The sequence below is a fragment of the Dipodomys merriami genome, unplaced genomic scaffold, assembly GCF_024711535.1.
Source record: "Dipodomys merriami isolate MVZ:Mamm:240054 unplaced genomic scaffold, mDipMer1.0.p SCAF_602, whole genome shotgun sequence".
NCBI classification, from domain to species: Eukaryota; Metazoa; Chordata; class Mammalia; order Rodentia; family Heteromyidae; genus Dipodomys; species Dipodomys merriami.
In genome coordinates this window covers 482,667-489,412 of record NW_027206183.1, presented here as the reverse complement: position 1 = coordinate 489,412, position 6,746 = coordinate 482,667, and positions in this window count along the sequence as shown.

The following is a 6,746-nucleotide window of genomic DNA, read 5'->3' as shown; positions in this document are numbered from 1 at the left end:
TAGATTTAGCCCATTCTTTTCATCCTAGCTCACGCTATAAGAGAGGATAGTATTTTGTGGCATCTTTGCTATTGCATTTTATCCATCTATTTCTGCATCCCGGAGTCTACCCAAGCTGTTTCTTTAACCAAAGTTTAAAGAAACCCTAGATTAGAATAAAATAGCTTAAAGACTGTTGTCACTTATAATGGACTCTCCTTAACGTTTCAAAATTCTGTTAAGTGTTCATATCTCTCTTTCTTTCTTTCTTTCCTTCCTTCCTTCTTTCTTTCTTTCCTTCCTTCCTTCCTTCCTTCTTTCTTTCTTTCTTTCTTTCTTTTTCTCTCTCTCTCTCTTCCCCCCCCTCTCTCTCTCTCTTTCTCTGCATCAAAAGAGTAGGCATAGAAATGAACAACATTTCAATACCTAGTATTGAAAAATCTTAGAATTTCTAGGACAGTATAAAATTACCTATAGAATTTCTGGCATATAGGATAGACTCGAAAAATATTAGTACTTTAGTTTTTGCTGCATATAATTGATGCCCAAACTTTATAGCTTAAAACAGCAATCATTACCTTATACATTCTCATAGTTTCTGTGGATCAAGAAGTCCAAAGGGCTAGGTTCGTCTGTCCTTTCTCAGTCTTTCATGCAGTGCAGTCTGAAGTCAACCTGGACTAGTCATCTGAAGGAAGGACAAGCTGGCTTGGACTGTCTACTTGAAACCTGTTTCTCTCTATTATGACTTTTGCTTGGAGCTGCTTGGTTGTACACATGTTTGAGTGATTTAGGGAATCAAGATGAAAACTGTTTACAGACTACCTTTTCCATTGGTATTTTGTTAGTCACATATCTATAGTACTGATTTGATGTGGGAGAGGGGCTGGCTACCTAAGATTATGAGTTCCAGGAGATGTTGATCATCAGATTGCATCTTGGAGACTGGCTGTCATAGACACGGATTCCCTCAGAGGAAATAATTTGACTTGACTAGAATTCCTGGAATGCTTTCAATGTTTTTGGTGATTATTTATTCATTTTTATGATAGTTCAGCCCAACTATTTCCTGTTTTGCTTCCTTCCTTCCTTTCTCTTTCCTTCTTTCTTCCTCTCTTTTACCCCTCCCTCCTGCCTTCCCTCCCTCCCTCCCTCCCTCCCTCCCTTCCATCCTTCTTTCCTTCCTTCCTTCCTTCCTTCCTGCCTCCCTTTCTCCCTCCCTCCCTCCCTCTCTCTCACTTTCTCTCTCTTTCCCTCTTTTTCTTTCTCTTTCTTCCTTTCTCCCTCCTTCCTTCCCTTTTCTCTCTCTTTCTGTCTTTCTCCATCTTTACCTCCCACTTTCTCTTCTAATCTCTCTATCCCTCACACACACCCACCTCTGATTTCACTCACAATCATTTTTGTGTATAACTACAAGTGTTAGAAAACAATAAGAATGGGTAAAATTCTACATCAGAACCCAAAGCCTTCCAGAAAAGTCTGCAGGCCTCTAATCTTTCATTCTTAGTGATTCTAGGTTGCCATCTTATGTGACCCCCAGTATACTTAATCCCAAAATGCATGACTAACATGCTTTCTTCATCCCTGCTTAAAATCCTTGATGGTTTGTTTCTGCAGAACATAGTCAACTACTTGAAACTGACATAAATGTCTAAATACTCGTTTCTAAGTTTGTATGGCAACCTCATTTTCCATCATTTAAAATTATACTCCAGAACTAAACTACCCCATCAGAGGCTAAGAAGACTGATTTTTAGATGTAACACATGAAGTTTTCACATGCCCCCAATGATCGTTGTTATTGTCACAAAAGGGTTGTTTATTTTTTAATTCATACTTAATGACAAGCATTGGACAAAATATATTACATGTTACATTTTAGTAAAACCTTATACCAAGACCTTCAGACTAATTATCTCCATTTCAGTTGAGATAATAGACTTAGCTGTTAATTTCTGTTCAGCTAATACATGAGAAAATTCAAGCTTACCTCGCTCTGCCTTGAAAGGCTATTTTCTTTTAATGCCATAAAGAACTCTGACTATCAGGAGGTATTTACTAGGTTTAAATTTTAAACCTGCCATTTGCAGGCAGAACAACTTTATACAGTTTGAATTATTTCTCCAAATGCCCATTTCTTCATTTATAAAAATTAGAACATAAGAAAGCACCCTATAAAATGTTTAAAAACACTTATACAACTTTCATGAGAATCAAAGGCAGAAATAGTTGAGCTGCTGGTACTATTTTATCTAATCAGGACTATTCTCCACTTACTTCAAATGACACATTGTAATTTGACACCATGTCTAATTTGAGCAAATGGAATTGTTTTCCCTGAAGTTCCTCTGTGACTTTACTCTTGTAACTATTTACATATATATTCTCTATTATAAGAGACATTCTGGAAATCTTAAGTGATTCTATCTTAGTTGAAGTATCCTTCAAATCAAACTCTGAGCCAAAGATCTCTGAGTCAAATAGACTTCTTACAGATGCAAAGAACATGGGTAGGTAAGGAAGAAAGCACTCAGAAGAGGGAGGGCCACCGCCAAGTGATTTGTTAGTTATCAAGTCAACTATTGTCGTAGATAATTGATCACTGCTATACTACAGCCAAACTCTGGAAAACTATGTGGAAACTTACTTGTCAGGATTATCCAGACTGAAGGAATCACACTTTTATATCCCCCTAAGGATTAGCTATTGGTTATGTGCTTTTTCTGCACAAGTCTTTAGCTATGGTATATTCCTGTACTTGTACCTGTACTCTTTAACAAACAATACTGCTTTGCTTGTAGTGTTCATAGGCAAAGTGACTTTTCAAGGCTGAAGGCAACCCAACAATAATTCCAGTGCTTCCTTTGACAGTCAGCCTGCTAGAGAGAATAGAGATGGAACAATGGCAGTGACTTGTGTGTGTGTGGCTCACTGGGAGTGTCCTCACTGATGTGCTTATTCATCTGCTTTTGAACTTTTGCAATCTCTGTTCACTTGGAATTTTCTTGTGTAATGATAATAAGGAGTTTGCAACCAATAATATTTAAAGATACAGAGAAAAGGAATTTCTAATATGACAACAAACTATGCAATCAGTTTTAGCTTCTTATTTTCCCCTAGCTGATTAGAAACTAAAAGAAAAGTGGTTACAACTCTAGGAAGAAGGCTTGACCCTCAGCACATGTGGTTTGAGCAAGATTGTAAGAAATACAAATGAAGATTGTGTGCTTGCTTCAATAGACAATGAGTTTTATAGTAGGAACACAACTGCAAGTTAGGTAATCAAGTAGGTTAGAGCTGTTGATTGGCCCAATGACAATAATTCCTGAGCAAACTGCATTGTACTAAAAAGGAGGTGCTAAGGTAAGGTGTTACCTGAATTTTGTGTCTCTAATAGTATTCAGGTCATTGCTTCTGCATATTACAAATGATTAGATTCAAGTAGTGTTGGGAAACAATGTGGCATGTAGAAAGAGCTCTACAAATGAAAATATGACATGCCTATCTACATGAATTTGGAACATCAATTTTAACACTTGTGAGATTAGGAGATCACATTTGTAATAAAAAAAAAGTAAACGAGCAATTGTAAGGTTAGACATCAATATCTACTGAATACCTCCATTTAAAGGGGCAGCTTAAGCTAGGTGCTGGTGGATCACATCTGTAATCCTAGCTACTCAAAATGAGAGCCAATGCAACAGTGATACTCAAAAGACAGTATGTTGGAAAGAAACTTTACAACCTGGGGAGGGGACCTTGTGGAGAAGGGAAAAGTGGGAGAAAAATGAGGGAGAGAGTAACAATGTTCCACAAGAAATGTACTCACTATCTTGTGTATGTAACTGTAACCCCTCTGTATATCACCTTGACAATAAAATTAAATTTTTAAAAAACAGATAAAAGGGAAATGTACTGAATAGGTGACTTAAGAAATTGTAACCCCGGGCTGGGAAGGTGACTCAGCAGTTGAGTGCTTGCCTTGCTTGCATGAGGCCCTGGGTTAGATTCCTCAGGACCACATAAGCAAAAGGAAAAAAGTCGGAAGTGCTGCTGTGGCTCAAGTGGTAGAACACTAGCCTTGAGCTGAAGAGCTGAGGCCCAGAGTTCAGGCCCCAAAACCAGACCCCCCCCCAAAAAAAAAGAATTGTAATCCCTCTGTATCTCAACTATATAACAATAAATTAAATTAATTTCAAAAAATAAACAGGCTAAGATCTAGCCCAAGTAGGAAATTCTGTGAGATTCTTATCTCCAATTAACCACCAAAACCCAAAATCGTAGCTGTGGCTCAAATGGTAGAGCATGAGCCTTAAGCAAAAAAGCTCGGGCTCTCAGTTCAAACCCTAGTACTGGCATAAACAAACAAAAAAATATAAATGATCAGATTGAGCCAACATTTGCCATAATGAAATTTGAATTGTCAAATCTCCTAATGGTTCTTAAGACTCACAGCTTGCATTAGTATAGATCTTCAGAATTTTTATGTGCTGGCATAATTTTTATGAAGACCATGATATAGACCAAAGAAAACTCATCAGCATTAGCAGAAAACAAGTTGTCACCCCTAGACCAGATGAATCTTGAATAGCCTTGCAGTTATTAACTCTCTCAAAATTGATGCAGACACAAAATTATCCTTTGGAGAATGGGATGTCTGATAGTGTTGCTCCCATTGTCACCCCTGCCTTCCTCCCCTAAGGGCTTTCGGTGCTTTAGCTGAATTGCCATCAACAATCTCCCTCAAAGAAGAAGTTGCACACCAGCCCCATTCCTCCTCTAATTATTTAGATTATGTCATTGAAATGTAAACTTAAAAAAGGCAGGGATACTAAAACATATTTCAGGTAGGTTACCTGAAAATTGTTACTTGCAACTTTTTTTGAAGTTCCCCAAATAATCCTCAATCTCTATTTAGAATCAGAAAGATAGACATCTTTCATGTCCAAGTTATACCTTCCATTCTAGTGGATGGCATTGATAGTTGCTTAATTATTTCAGATGAGTGATAGAAAGTACAATCTAGGCAGAGGAGAGAAATGCAAGCAATAGAAAGAGCAATAGAAAATACAAAATTAAAGGGTAAGGTGTCAGAAAGGGAGAGATGGCATCAGAGATGCCTTGGAAATTTTTCTTTCTTTTTTTCTTTTTTTCGTTTTTTCTTGTGAAAATACTTTACAGAGGGGTTACAATTACATGGGCAAGATAATGAGTACATTTTTTATCAAGCATTGTAGCCTCTTCCTTTGTTTCCCCTTCCCATTCCTTCCCATCCTCCCCCCACCCCTCACTCAATCTTCTTCCCCGCACACCAAAGTTAAAGTTCATTTTTCCACATAACGACTTGTTACATCTCATTGTTGCAATGGATCCACCTATATCCCTATTTAAACGATTTGTTTTTCCCTTCCCCTCCACAAATTATACCAACCTCTTTTTTTCATTTTTTATTTCTTTTTTTATTTTTTATTGTGAAAATACTGTAAAGAGGGATTAAAATTATATGGGCAAGATAATGAGTACATTTCTTATCAAACATTGTAGCCTCCTCCTTAGTTTCCCCTTCAAATCCCTTCCCATCCTCCTCCCTGTCCCCACCCAATCATCCCCGCTACCCGTCCCCCTCCCCGCACCAAAGTTGTAAAGTTCATTTTTCAACATAACGACTTGTACATCTTATCGTTGCAATGGGTCCACCTGTATCCCTATTTAAAATCTATGTGCATATAAGATGATGCTAAGTGAAATGAATCCCAAGATAGGGACACAAGAGGTTTTATCTTTCTTGCTGTTGTTTTTAATGTACTTATAATGTACTATGTGATTTTTTTTATTTCTCTTGTATATTCTTCTTCCATGGTATAACCCCTGTTTTCACTGCATTTGATTCTGGTGCCCTGCATCTTGTACATACATTTTTCTAATTTGGGAAGGGGAAGGAAAATAACAAAAAGCAGAAATAAGGATACATTTTGGCCCATTGTAACAATGAGATGTACAAGACACTATGGTGAAAATGAACTTTACAACTATGGTGGGGGAGAGTTGGGGACATGGGGAGGGAAGAGACAGTAGGGGAAAAAACAAAGGAGGAGGTAACAATGTTCAATAAGAAATGTACTCATTACCTTACTCACGTAACTGTAATTCCTCTGTACAATATCTTTACAATAAAAATACATATTTTCAAAAAAAAATGACAAATGTGGGTGAATTTTTTAAAATGCCAAAAATGTTTAAGATTTAATACATTTGAGATAACCAAAACCTACTTAGGAACAAAAAGAACCAACTTAAAGCCCTTCCTTAGGAAAGTAAATAGTAGCCTCAGAATGTTATACAGGAATTTGATCACAAGATAGAGAGAAGTCACAGTCTGAAAGTTCCAATCAGGAGTCTTTATTAGAAAGCCAACAACTGTGAGGGATACATGTTCCCAAGAAACTCACAGCCTCAAATATACTTAGAACTGTTTTAAAACACTGAGGCATGTAGATAGGAAAGAAAGAGCAGAAAAACAAACCAGATAAACTCTAATGGAGAGTTGAGAGGGATGCCATGGTGACTTGAGGAGGGCCATGAGACGTGAGGCATGGCACAAAATGATGCTGAGGTGTTGGGACCTAAATACGGTCATGGTCAGGGAAAGGGTCATGAGGAACTTGAGAGTTCAAAGAGTCTCAAGAGTTCATGGTACAGGTCTGGTGGTCCAGTAACCTATTGTCCAAGTCTGTGCCCCTGCCTCTAACAATTCAGGCATGCCTATC